At 41.8% G+C, this 14149-nt stretch overlaps 1 long non-coding RNA gene across 6 annotated transcripts; it reads left to right on the forward strand.

The window, feature by feature from the left end:
- Window positions 1–3570: 3570 nt before the first annotated feature.
- On the forward strand, window positions 3571–9828 carry LOC123512620. 6 transcript variants are annotated; one of them, XR_006677146.1, is made up of 3 exons: window positions 3614–7005; window positions 7259–7425; window positions 7645–9828. It is a non-coding gene; the product is annotated as an uncharacterized LOC123512620 (long non-coding RNA). The 6 variants fall into 6 exon arrangements; XR_006677149.1 differs by having other exon boundaries at window positions 3615–4009; XR_006677143.1 differs by having other exon boundaries at window positions 3633–3960.
- Window positions 9829–14149: the final 4321 nt, after the last annotated feature.

Here is a 14149-nt window from a genome sequence, read left to right on the forward strand (position 1 = left end):
CTTATCATACATTTGCCTATTATAATCCTCCTTCACTTTCCATCCCTGCCTTTTCTTTTCCCTCCTTTCTCCTCCCCCTCCCACCTCCTCCTCTCAACCTTCCCACTAAAGGTAACGCATCTATGTTTTATACAGCCTACTACGTCTAGGCCTATACACTTCTTAAAACCTTCCTTGAGTCTTTTTTTTATCACTCTACGTTAAATATAAAAGTCCGTATTGAGAAACGCTCTTTTCTCCCACCACAACTGTTTTCCAAGACCACAGAGATGTTTAATGGGGTTTTTAAAAGTGTTTCTCTAGTTAATAATGTAGATATCTTGTCATTCTGCCTCTAGGATTATAAAAACGCCTTTCAGAATGTTGTACTCTCTCACAACGACTCCAGTTAACAATGTAGAAATCTTGTCTCTCTGCCATAACAAATGTTTTCCAAGTCCACTGAGATGATTAGCTGAGTTTTCAAGTATGTTTCTCCAGCTAATAGTATAGAAATATTCATTCTGCCTCAAGGACTATAAAAAAACTCACTTAATTAAAACGTTTTATTCTCTCATTACGATTATTTTCCAAGGCCACAGAGATGATTAGCATAGTTTTCAAAAGTGTTTCTACAGTTGAAAATGTAGAAATCTTGTCTCTCTGCCTCTAAACCCACAAAAACACCTTAAAAAACACGTGTAAATTTAAATAAAGCCTTTTGAAACTGGAGGTGAAGCAAAAAATATTGGAGATTAAAAAGCCAAACCATCTTTACTACGCCTCTTCTGTCACTTCGCTATGCCCTCTCTATCTGCGTCTCTCATTTTCCCATTCTCTACCCTCTTCGCTATCGTATCTCCATTATCGTCACTATCATCGTCATCAGTGGTTGAAGGGTAAGAGGTTCCGTTAATCTTCCTCTTATCTTTCGCTTTCCTTCCTCTGTTTCACGTCAATTGAGCGAAAAATTTCCATCTCTTAATCTCCCTTTTGTGGGAATTAACATTTCTACTATTCTCTCTCTCTCTCTCTCTCTCTCTCTCTCTCTCTCTCTCTCTCTCTCTCTCTCTCCCAATATTACTACACCCTGTACACACATTCCCTGCCGTTGTTACCATCCATCACCCTGTCTCCCTGTTCCCCTGCCACTCAAAGCCACTCCTGTTAGTCTTCCAGCCCTCTGCCGCCCTGTCAAGTCTTCCCCAATCTGTCTCTCCCTGCCAGTCTTACAGTTCACCCCTGCCACCCTGCCACGTCTCCCCTGCCGCGTTCTACAGCTCGCTCTCTTTCTCCTTGGCTTAATCCAGCTCTGAGAATCCTAAAGTTACATCATTAATCTGCCTTCCGTTTGTTCGCCATCTTTGCTGACAACCTCATCGACACAGAGAGAGAGAGAGAGAGAGAGAGAGAGAGAGAGAGAATGCAACTTTAAAATCAAACGCTGGTGCTTAAAGAAAGTAAAGAATGAAATAGAGTAAAGAGAATATTGTAGGAAGATTTTATTCTCTCTCTCTCTCTCTCTCTCTCTCTCTCTCTCTCTCTCTCTCTCTCTCTCTCTTTCTCTAGTGTTTGATTCCTGTTACGTTATATTTCATTTCATATCCTGTCCTCTCCTTGTCTTTCTCTTCTATCTCTGCTCCTTCAGTCATTGCCATATTGCTCTCTCTCTCTCTCTCTCTCTCTCTCTCTCTCTCTCTCTCTCTCTCTCTCTCTCTCTCTCTCTCTCCTTTCATCTGCATCTTGATTGAAATTCTCAGTCACTGTCAATTTCTCTTTTTCTTTTTCTTTTTTTTTTTTTTGGAATGTAAAAAGAAATGTATAAATAAAATACCTCTGTTTTGTCTGCGTATTTTCTTATTCATTGATTTATTTTTCACACTATTGATTTCTTTTGTTTTAGTATTTGTTTGTTCATTAAGGTTCAAGGAAATTTTTTCTGTTGAAGTTGATAAATCTTTATTCAAACGCCAAGAAAACAAGAAATCTTAAACTTGACGCAGAAAAGACGTGATTTTATTCCAAAGCCTCGCACGGCAACCTTCACCTCACTCCTCGGAGGCTTTTTAATCATGATACCGAAGGAAAACATCATTTACAAACTCTAACAAGAATAAAAAATAAAGAAAACATATTTACTCAACATACGTGCTTAAAAAGATTAAATAATTGCTTCTTTACGTACTTTGGATAATATTTTCTATAGTCTGCCTGTTGTCATATCTTAGGGAAGACATTTTCTTTTCTTTTATATTACTTCTGGTCTATAGCGCCTGTAGGTAACTTGAAGAGTATTGGAAGCACTGTTCATCTTCCACCCATTAGTGTCGCAGGCAATTATATTTATAGTGGTACCCATATTAAGGCCCATATCACCACCCAAGCGCATCTTCAGTGTAACCGCCTAGCACCTGAGTACCATTTTGACATGTAGTTAACTTTAAACCACTCGACAAATGACAAACTATCAAGGTGGTACGTGGTGGGATTCGAATCGACGCTGGGTCGTTTGGCCGATCTTACGCTCACTACCTTATCCAATAACCAGAAACTATACGCATAAAATTAATTACATCATCAGTAAGCTACACTATATTCTGAACAGTAACTCAATTGTCCTCTTCCTTATACCGAGACCCAGTGGCCAGTTTAGAATAGACAGAGAATAACTTCATTGATACGTGCTGGTAAAGAGAAACAAAAGAAACACTTAACTTTTTTTTTATACCATGTGGGCTTTTCACGGAAATATATTTTTGTGGTATCTCCTATCTCAAAGTCCACCCGCTAGGAAACCGTTGCAACCTACACTCGTACCGTGGACAGGATTCGAACCCGTGCGCTTGGAGACCCCTCTGACCCCAAAGCATGCATGGTTCCACTGTACCACGGCGGCCACTTTTGCTAACCATAACTCAGAAACTATTACATAAATATTCACAAACCATGACAATATTTAGAAACAATAACAAGAAAAGAAAAGAAAACTATCCAACCACGAGAAAAAAAAATGACCACAAACAATAACGTCATTAAGAAACAAAGGAATATATAGTGTGGAGTGAGACGTAAAATGTGTAGGAGTGAGTTTGAGATAATAAAGTAAAGAAAAGAAAAGAAAGAAGGAAAACAAGAAAGAAAGAAAATCTGGGTCATACTTACACACTGGAAAAATAAAATAAATAAAACAAGCAAGACGCCAATAATGAAGTGATCCTTGGGGAATGAAAAAGAAGAAAAAGATGAAAAAGAAGAAAAAGAAAAAAGAAAAAGAAATCAGAAAGAAGCTTGGTCATACTTACTACGAAAAAAAAAAAATTAAGACAAGCAAGAGACAATAATGTAGTGAGTTTTAGAGAGTGAAAAGAAAAGAAAAAAAGTAGGAAGGAAGAAAAAAAAGGAAAAAAAAGAAAAAAGCTTGGTCACACTTCCACACTAAGAAAAAAACAATAAGATTAAGACAAACAAGACGCCAATAATAAAGTGAGTCTTGGGGAGTGAAAAGAAAGAAAAAAATGAAAAGAAAGAAAAGAAAAAATGAGAAAGAAGTTTGATTAAAGTTACAAAAAATAATAAAACTGAGACAGGCAAGAGACTAATAATAAAGTGAGTCTTGAGGAATGAAAAGAAAGAAAAAATGAAAAAGAAGAAAAAGAAAAGAAAAAAATGAGAAAAGTTTGATTATATGTAAAGGGCAGAACACCACCTGACCATCACCCCTCGTTCTGGATCGTTCGGCCACTCCCGACCGACACTTCGCTCATTTCTCTCTGCCACGTATGTCTCGAGAACCCTGCTTCTTCCGGTCACTCCACGTCTCGAGGCCTCAGTGAACACCTAACCGAGTCTACCTCGAGCCTCGCCAACACCCAGACGGCAGAGCACTTCCTGGACTCTTCAAGGACAAGCCTCTCCTCTGCTGCCCTGGCTTCACCCTCTCTCTACTTCTCGGCGCCGTCAACGAGTCTGTCTTCAGTGTTGGTGAGATTAGTGTTCTGTGGCCTTCATTCGCTCTGGAGGGAGACTCTTGGTGAGACCTGGGTGGTGTGCAAGGTGTCCATTTTGTTATATTGTGTATACCTGTGTTTTCCAAGTCTAGTAAACTTGGAACCATTCGAAGCTGTTTATTACCGCCCCTACCGGGTGAAGTGTACATCCTGGGCTTAGTTTAGTGGGGGCAGGCCAGTGATGGCGTTTCGCACCTCGCCTCCGGAACAAATGGACTAAACTAGTAAGTTATTACTTACATTCTGGCGACCTCGCCACGATATTTAACTTAGTTTCTTTGGGGTGTTGAATGTGTAGTGCAGAGTTACACTTCGGCGACCTCGCCAGGGTATTTAACTTAGTCTCTTTGGGGTGTTGAATGTGTTAGTGCCGAGTTGTGCGAACTTGCTGTTTCCCCAGTTTTTCTGTGCCTAAGTGTTTCAGTGGTGCAATGTTTTTCTTTCTCGGACGTGTTGTGTAGTTATACGTTCGTCCTCAGTGAATTGAGGAAGATTAGGTGCAGACCCACGTGTCCTCGAATTTACACTTGATTAAGTGCAGGTCCAGTGCCTTTTAGCCACCCCTCGTTCTCTTGGTTTAGCCACCCCTCGTTCTCTTGGACGAGCAGCCGCTAATCCGGGGATTTCGGCTGGTTCACAGTACCTTACTGTGGCTTGTGGCAGCGGAGTATTTTGACGTCTTATTTTGTCTCCTAGACGTTGTCTCCTAGACGTAAGTGTGGAGTAGCCATTGCTCCTACACAGGAACTAGTTATGCTCAGTGCTTGCTAGTGAGTCTCTGTACATATACTTTGTGTGCTGTCCTTGTGTGAGTGTCCTTGTGTGGGGTTCACTTGTAACTATGTGTACGTTTTGCTTGACTGTATGTGGTGCGAGTGATGAAGTAATCTCTATCTACCTGTGAGATATTTGATCCATTTTTGGGTGTGGTTGTGCACTTCATCAATTTTTCTACCCTTGTGGTTTATTTTATACATGCATAATTCATGTGTGCGTGAGACAAGACAGTTTTCATGGTTGACTCAACTGTGTCTTGACTGTTTAATTCATATTAAGGGATTCCCCTGTCCCTAGATTTTAAAGTCTCTGCGTTGTTGGGTTTGGTAGTTTTGGTTCTATTATAATCTAAGATGTCTACTTTTGCTCTGCTTGCAAAACAAGCAATAAAGCTCGGCCTCTCAGGAGAGGCCGTTGCTCAGTTTGCTCCAACAAGCTCTTCCAACGGGAAGAGCGCAGGAACGTCAACGAGAAAGGGAGCGTGAGGAACGAGAAAGGGAGCGTCAGGAACCAGAACGGGACGAACGTGAGAAGGAACGGGTATTTGAACTTGCCTGCCAAGTTGAATTTTAGTTTAGGGAGCGTGAGGAACGAGAAAGGGAGCGTCAGGAACCGTCACGGGACGAACGTGAGAAGGAACGGGTATTTGAACTTGCCTGCCAAGTTGAATTTTAGGGAGCGTCAGGAACCAGAACGGGACGAACGTGAGAAGGAACGGGTATTTGAACTTGCCTGCCAAGTTGAATTTTAGTTTAGAGTCGGGAGCACATCCTACCCGATGCTGGCGTGCGAGGACCGTAGCTTCCAGCTTACTAAGGAGAGGACATCGCCGCCTACCTGACCATTGAGCGTATTGCTACGCTCTTAATCTACGTGGAGTCTCGCTGTCAGATTTGGGAGTCTACTGACGGGTAAAGCTGCTGAACTCTGTTCCACCTTTAGCACTGATACCATAAGTATTTCTCCTCCTAAAAGGGGATCTCCTGACTGGTTTTGACAAGAATCCAGAGCGGCACCGGCTAGACTTCAGGAACTGTATGATCAGAGTGGGGAAAATTGCCGCCAGATGTCTACCAGTCTTCAGCAGGTATTTGACTCCTGGGTGGAGTCTTGTCGTATTTCAGCAACGTTTGAATCCCTTCGTGAGTTTATCATTTTAGATCGGTTCATTGCTTCCCTTTCTTACGATCTCCGTATCTTAAAGGAGCAGGATACCACCAACCTTAAGACTGCCGTGGTTAAGGCTGGTATTTGGTCTGCAGCTCACAACGCCTACCCTAAGCAGAACTCCAGCAGAGCCACTGGGATATTACCTACCATAACAGGGCCTCAACATCTACTGAAAAGGGCAGTGGTTAAGGCTGGTATTTGGTCTGCAGCTCACAACGCCTACCCTAAGCAGAACTCAGCAGAGCCACTGGGATATTACCTACCATAACAGGGCCTCAACATCTACTGAAAAGGGCAATGAGGCCATTAACGCTAAACCGGACCAAACAAGCTACTTCCGGATGAAGTGTTACAACTGGCATGTAAGGTCTGTGTCCAAAGGATCCCAGAGCCTTTAAAGAACCACAGGACAAATACAAGGTAGGATTTTGTATGGATGAGCGGTCTCTCCCGGATTATGCATTTGCCGGCATGATCAACGGCTCCTGGGCTACTATTGTCGGACACCGGCTGCAATTGCGTGATCGTCTCTGAGAAGGCAGTGCCTGATGCTGACTTCTCTCAGCGACCTAAGGTAGTAGAGGACTATCTTGGCTGGGAAGATATTTTTCCAACCATTAGGTGCTATTTAAGATGACCCTATTTCGAGGGTTGGATTGATAATGCTATCCTAGCTCCTATGAAGCGCGCTTGTGTCCTCATTGGCAATATCTTATGAGTTCGTAGTCCTGGTGAGCCGTCTCAAGAATATAGCAAAGCACCATCCTCCTCGCTCTGTCATGTCGGTGATTTGGCTGGTTATGCTTCAGTCTTCTCTGCCCACTACGAGCATATGCTGTGTTAACCCGCAGTAGCAGAATGAAGCGTGATCATCCTCTAGTTTTACCAGAATTGCAACCCTTGGACGTGACTTCAGAGGATTTCGCTCGTCTTCAAGAGTGTCCGTCTCTTAAATCTTAGGAACAAGTTAACACAGATGAAGAGGAGCGGACAAAGGACGGCTCTACTTTGTTACCTTCGCTGTACCGGACGTCTCTACCGGAAGTGTCTGCCCTCGAAACGTCCAGCAAAGGTTGGTAAGCTCATTCTTGTTCCTAAGGATTGTCGACTAATAATCCTGTCTGTTGGCCATGAAAAACTTTTAGGTCATTTCTCTCGCAAAGACTTTCTTGAAGGATCCAGCCACTTCTGGCCTGGGATGGGCACGGATATTATCGTCTTCTGTCGATCCTGTGACGTCTGTCAACGAATGTCTGCCAAAGGAAGAGTCCGACCAGCACCTCTCCATCCTCTTCCAATTATAACAACCTTTTTCTTTTTTCCAGAGTGGCGGTCGATTTGTTTAGACCACTGTCTCCCCCATCCTCGGAAAGCCACGGGTACATCCTCACTTTAATAGACTACGCCACTGGGTTCCCAGAAGCCGTGCCACTGAAGGAAATAGACTCCATCTCCGTTGCTGAGGCCTTACTCTCCATCTTCGCTAGAGTCGGTATGCCACGAGAAATTCTCACTGATGAAGGTACCCAATTTACATCTTGATTCATGCAAGAACTTCAAGTTGTTAGGAGTCGAACGCCTTACAACTCCATTTTATCCTAGCACTAATGGTCGCATTGAACGTCTACATGCACCACTTCAAGCTTCCTACGAAAGCTCTGTAAGGTCTTCTCTATGGAGCAACTGTTAAGGGACCTCTCTCCGCCCTTAGAGATCTATGGGAGGACCGGAACCTGAAGGACGACGACCGATCCGCTGTCCGCTGTGTGGTAGAGCTACAGGAGAAGCTAGCAGAGACCGCGCAGATCGCCGCCAACAATGCAGACATCAGTGCCTCGAAATATAAGAACTACTTTGACATGGTCAAGATAGACGGTTTCAACCTGGCGATGAAGTCATTCTTCCCAGCGATTCTAGCAAGCTTCTTGTAACTTGGAAAGTAACTTGTACAGTTTAAGAGCGACGAGGTAATGTTGACTACCTAATTGATTATCCCCAAGGTCCGAGATTGTACCACGTCAACCTCTTAAAAACCTTCCGGCTTCTTAAAACGTTACATCCGTCGTGCTAGTGCCAGCTTTGCTAGAGTCTTGGACGTAATGTCAACACCTGAAAGAGTCTTGGACGTAATGTCAACACCTGAAGAGACCGAAGAGTATGTCCCGGAGAACAACCACCTTATTTGTGAAGACGACCCAGAGGACGAGTGCTACTCTCAGCCTGTGACACCTGATGGCTGCTCCGACAAGGATAGACGATCCAGGATCAATTAATTTCATAAGGTGACATCGAGTATCTCCTGTCAGTTTGACGATTGTTTTCTCATGTTCCTGGGTGTACTTCCTCTGAACATATTATCTTAACTACCACTGTCTGCATCAGCACAAAGGTTTACCCTGTCCCTGTCCATCTTAAAACGTTTCTTTGAACAGAAAATCTCTGACCTTTTGAGAAAGGAATCATCCGACGGTCTTCTCAACATTGTTCGCCGGTCGTGATGGTTCCTAAGCCAGACAACACTTGTCGGATGGCCATCGACTGCCGTCAACTCGAAAGCCTCAGTCTTCCAGGCTGAGCCCAGCTGCAACATTGAGGAAGATGTGTACAAGTTTTCCGGTTCAAGATTCTTCACTGAGTTAGATCTCTGCAAGGCTTATTACCAAGTCCCTTTGACAGAGCCATGCCACTGACAGCTTTCCCAACCCACTTGGGCCTAATGGAGTTCACCAGACTACCTTTCGGCCTGGTCACTGCTTGTGCCACCTATATCAAGCTCGCAAACGTGGCTTTTTATTTTGATAATGTTTTTATATACTCTTCAGACTGAGCCCTGCATTTAAAGACCCTTCATGCCATGCTGGACAGAATCAGGACCCATGGACATGCATTCAAGATCTCCAAGTGCCATTTTGGATTCCCTTCCATTCTATACCTTGGATTAATTTTGGGAGGTGACTGTCTTCATACCCAGCCTGACAAAGTGGAAGCGCTCTGCAAGATACCACCACCATCCACTGAGAAACTTCTACGAGGATTTATTGGAATAGTAAGTTTCTACAAGTCTTTTATCCCTCGGGCATCCTTCCTCACTGGCCCTCTGACTGATCTGCTAAAAGACTGTTCGTGAGCCCCTTCCCTGGACGGACGGGTTGCAGGCCTGTTTCGACCAGCTCAAATTAATCCTCTTCTAACCCCATACTTCGTCTTCCCGATCCTAGCCGTCCTTTTGTACTTGGACGGACGCAAGAATGATCGCCTTCACAAATGGAGTCCAGGACTGCAACCATACAAAGTCAGGGTCGTTCATGTTGCTGGAGCTGACAATCTATGTGCCGACCTCAGTTGAGTTTAAATATTTTCTTCTATCCTTTCTTTTCTCCAGAAGGCATTGCATTCCCTAGGAGTGGTGTTCTACAAGACTGCCGTGGCTACTCTCTTGGAGGGGGGAGTTATGTAAAGGGCAGAACACCACCTGACCATCACCCCTCACCACCTGACCATCACCCTCGTTCTGGATCGTCCGGCCACTCCCAAGCGACACTTCGCTCACTTCTCTCTGCCACGTATGTCTCGAGAACCCTGCTTCTGGTCCCTCCACGTCTCGAGGCCCCAGTTAACACCTAACCGAGTCTACCTCGAGCCTCATCAACACCCAGACGGCAGAGCACTCCCTGGACTCTCAAGGACTGGCCTCTCCTCTGCTGCCCTGGCTTCACCCTCTACCTGCTTCCTGGCGATGTCAACGAGTCTGCCTACAGTGTTGGTGAGATTAGTGTTTCTCTGGCCCTTCCTCGCTCTGGAGGGAGACTCTTGGTGAGAGCCGGGTGGTGTGCAGGGTGTCGTTGTTGTTATTGTATACCTATGTTTTTGTAAGTCTAGTAAACTTGGAACCATTCGAAGCTGTTTATTACCACCCCCACCGGGTTAAGTGTAGTTCATCCTGGGCCGAGTTTAGAGGGGGGCTAATAAGTTATTACTTCCATTATAATTAAAAAAAATAAATAAATAAAACTAAGGCAGGCAAGAGACTAATAGTGAGTCTTCGGGAGTGAAAAGAAAAAATGAAGGAAAGGAAAAAAATAGTTTGATTATACTTACTAAAAGAAAATAAATAAAAAAAAAAAACTAGAGCAAGCAAGACACAATGGAGACACCAACAGGCTATTCACGAACCTACAAACACGTGGCTGAGAAACTCGACACGAGGAATCCTTCTGTTGACAAGACATAGGAGCACAGTCCTTGCCTCGTGTCACTAGCGAAGACACCACGGGAACACTGACTTACATTGCTCTACCGTGTAACATGAACTAATAAGCTCGTGTTGGAAGCGTTACTGAAGGAAAAATGGGAGATAACAATGCAAGATGAGGAAATGATGTTTGCGTCAGCTGCAAAACACGATAGTTAATTAACCACTTCAATACCTGGAAATATAATTTACCTTCAGATTTGTGTACGATTAGACCATTTTGTCGGCATTAGGAAGGGTCTATGTAGGTCAGAAGATTAATTAATAGCCACAGTCCTCTCCATTTTAATTACTTACGTAAGTTTCTGAAGCTGTACAAAATCCCCAAAGACTAAGCAGAATGATTATGAAAATTGAAGTGATTTACGATGTAGCCTTCCCAAACCTTCATTAATATCTCTACTACTCCATTATCAACAACTATCTTCAACATCACCCATCACATCCATTCTATACTTGTTTACCCGTTCTTTATCCCAGAAAATCGTATCCCTCTATACCTATTGTCAAATCTTTATTTTATATATGATCTCCATTATTGCTTGGTTAGAATGTTAAGTTTATATTGTTTTTATATTTATCATATTTCTCCTACCTCTTACCTGAAAAGCATGGCTTATTATATAGGCTAGCCCAACAATTCTGAAGAGTTCTTCTGTAGTATATCCTTGGCTATAATAGTGTTTAGTGTTTAAATACGAAATGATCATAAACAAGGCAGTAATGATTAGTAACACCTACAGCACAATATCTGAATTAAATTTAACGAAAAAAAAACGAGGAAATAATAGAAACAGTTAAATGCATTCACAAATCACACTATTCCGGAGGCATTATATACAACAGCGAGAATTAAACGTGAAATATGACCACCAAACATGACCAATGATAATATACAGTACCCACAAAGCAATAATGGAAATTAAATAGGTAAAAATGATGATATAAACATTTAATACATTCACAATTAAAGCGTTTGAGAAATACTAGATACATTATTTCAATTTGACAAACAGAATTCAGTTATTTGTTTATTAGTCAAAATTAATGTAGGTCTTTCAATGTGTGTTTTACGAAGTTAGCGACAAACATCAATACAATGATAAATTAGAATTAGATATAAAAAAAGAAAGGACAATTGATAACTAAAAAACTAAAAAAAAAAAAAAAAGCAAGGGGTACTGAAAAACCAATACAATAATAAATAACGAGTAAAAATCAGAGTAACGCAATAAATCAGAGGAGATAAAGGAATAAAAGAATAATAAATGACGCCATAAACGGAATGGATTAAAAAAATAAAGGATAAAAACACTCACAAAGAAACTGAATGAATAAATGACGTAAAAAAAATAAAACTAAATAAATATAAATCGTGTCTGTGTATTTAAAAGTAATGAAAAAAAAGCCAATTTATGTTTTTCCTTTTCAACTCAGGACTCGTAATAAGTGACTCCAATAAAGATGCTCCCACGCACGCACATACACGCACACGCACGCACGCACACGCAGACGCACGCACGCAAACAATGAGAGAGACCCATCCACCGTACAATCTCTAAAATCGTAAAAAAGCTCTTGAAAACGCTATTCTCTCATCATGACTATTTTCTAAGGCCACAGAGACCATTAGACAGGTTTTTAGGAGTGTTTCTACAGTTAGTAATGTAAAAATTTTATCAATCTATCCTTTTATTTTTTTTCCTCTTCGCCATGCTTTTGTGTATCTTTCTATCAGTCTATATCACGCCTTTTTTATTCCCTTTTCTTAGCTTTTTTTTCTTTTTCGCCATGTTTTTGTCTCTAATTCTATCATTCCATCTATTTCGTCTTTGCTTCTTTGATTTTTATTATTGTATCTGCCTGTCTGTCATTTTTTTCTTTCGCGAGCCAGTAGCAAGGAGGACCAGGGCGGGACTAAGCGGTGGGGGTAGTGGCTGGCATGTCCCGGAGGCTCAGATCGCGACAAAACAAGGCTCCCGCAAAGACTCGCGGGACTCGCTTTCAAAACATTTTACGAGATGTGGCGGGAGTGTGATGAGCTTGTCTGTTTGTCTGTCTGTCTGTCTGTTTTGTTTATATGTTACAATTCATCTGAATCTCTTATCTCGTTTTCTATCTCAGCCTTTCTCTACCACACACACACACACACACACACACACACACACACACACACACACACACACACACACACACACGCACACATACAGACACACGCACGCATGGATATAAGTAGGCGTGGGTCGTTTAAAATCTTCAGGGATTTCATACGATCACTTTTTAATGGACACGGACAGAGTAAGAGGAGGAGGAGGAGGAGGAGGAGGAGGAGGAGACTGAATAATGAGAATAAAAATAGAGTGGATGGAAAATGAGAGGCAGAGAGAGAGAGAGAGAGAGAGAGAGAGAGAGAGAGAGAGAGAGAGAGAGAGAGAGAGAGAGAGAGAGAGAGAGAGAGAGATTCAACAAATACAAGAAAGAAAAAAGAAGAAACAAAAGAAAGACCACAAAAAGAAGACATACAAAACAATAAAGAGAACAAATAACTATACGAAGAAAGGAATAGATAAAGAAGGAGAAGAAGAAGAAGAAGAAGAAGAAAATCAAGAACAAGAACAAGAAGAACAAGAAGAAGAGGGAAAAAGAAAAATAAGCGATAAAACGAGAAGGAAAAATTCTGAACACGGTATCAATTGAGAGAGAGAGAGAGAGAGAGAGAGAGAGAGAGAGAGAGAGAGAGAGAGAGAAGCAAGTCAGAAATAATTGCACTAGTTTAAATATGCGAAACGAAAAAAAAAAAGATTAAAAAATGGGATAAAAATGAGAAAAGAATGAAGCAGAAGACTTAAGCACAAGAACAGGTAAGCTGCAACACACCTGCGCTTAATGAGGAGTTCCCACGCACCTGAACTCACTCACTATTAAAACTGCTCCTACAAATCACCTTTTTTTAATACGTATCCTGATCACACTTAACCTTTGATGAATGAATTTAATACACTAAGTTATTTTCTCAGTTGCCAAAGCATTTATTTGTCACTGAGAACATGCTGCGTTATTAATTTGAGCCAGTGTTCAATTTAACGATGCATTCCAAGACTCAGATGGAAAAAGATGAAAGGAATCTCTAGAATTTACTTTTAATGGAGAATGGTGTTGATTGAAAGAGAGAATATAAACAAAAGAAGTGAAATAGCTTTAATTTATCTTCAGTTTGATTTATTTTGGGTGTATTTGTGGATTTAATGGTAAGGCGTCTCAGACCACTCTTCACCGCCTCCTTCAGGAAAAAAAACACTGCTAATGACTTCCAAGGTGACAGCGTTTTCAGTGTTTTTTTTATTTCCCTTGCCTCTTACACTCTTCCCTCTCCTCTCTCTCTCTCTCTCTCTCTCTCTCTCTCTCTGCTATCAATCAGGATCATTCTTCATACATCATTGGCGCAAAGTTTCTCTTTATTGATTTCTTACCCTTCAGGAGTTCCCAAACTTCTTACTTTCTCTTCTGTTTCCCTCTTTTTGTTTCCATTCGAATTTGGGAAAAGTACCTTCAAGTTTCCTTCTTTTGTTCTGCTCTTTGTGTTTCCTTCGTTTGTTCGCTAGACTGACAGACAGACAGAAAAACACACATAAAGAAAGAAAGATAGCTAGATAGATAGATAGATAGATAGATAGATAGATAGGTAGGTAGGTAGATTAGTAGGTAGGCAGACAGACAGACACGAACAGACAGACACAAACAGACAGACAGACAGACAAATGGATAGATAGATAGACAGACAGATACACAGAAACGCAGACATATAGATAGATAGATAGATAGAAAGATAAGATAGATGAAGACAGACAGACAGACAGACAGACAGGCAAACAGAGTAAAAGAGGAAGGGGAAAGACTAATGGAAGGAAGGAAGGAAGGAAGGAAGGAAGGAAGAAAGAAAAAATTAACTAAGGAGGACAGAGAG

Source organism: Portunus trituberculatus, chromosome 4, assembly GCF_017591435.1.
Source record: "Portunus trituberculatus isolate SZX2019 chromosome 4, ASM1759143v1, whole genome shotgun sequence".
NCBI classification, from domain to species: domain Eukaryota; kingdom Metazoa; phylum Arthropoda; class Malacostraca; order Decapoda; family Portunidae; genus Portunus; species Portunus trituberculatus.